Below are 516 nucleotides of genomic sequence, written 5' to 3' on the forward strand. Positions count from 1 at the left end.
CACGTCTTGCAGCTGTACGGCTTCTCACCAGTGTGAGTCATCATGTGTCTGCTGAGAGAGCTCCTATCGAAAAAACGTTTGCCACAAGTCTGGCATTTGTAAGGTTTCTCACCGGTGTGTGACCTGATGTGATTGCGGAGTCCGTTGCTATAAGCGAATCCTTTGCCGCAAGTCTGGCATTTGTACGGTTTCTCACCTGTGTGAGTCCTTATGTGTTCACAGAGGTGACTAGTTTGAGAGAAACATTTTCCACAAGTCTGGCATTTGTAAGGTCTCTCACCAGTGTGAGTCCTCATGTGCACAACGACTTGTTGTTTTTGTGTGAAACTTTTGCCACAAGTCTGGCATTTGTAAGGTTTCTCACCAATGTGTGTCCTGATGTGTTTGTGGAGTGCGGTACTCTGAGCAAAACCTTTGCCGCAAGTCTGGCATTTGTACGGTTTCTCACCTGTGTGCATCCTAATGTGTTCACGAAGGTGCCCAAGGCGAGAAAAACGTTTCCCACAAGTCTGACAG

This window comes from Frankliniella occidentalis, unplaced genomic scaffold (genome assembly GCF_000697945.3).
Source record: "Frankliniella occidentalis isolate FOCC.00 unplaced genomic scaffold, Focc_3.1 Scaffold572, whole genome shotgun sequence".
NCBI lineage: Eukaryota > Metazoa > Arthropoda > Insecta > Thysanoptera > Thripidae > Frankliniella > Frankliniella occidentalis.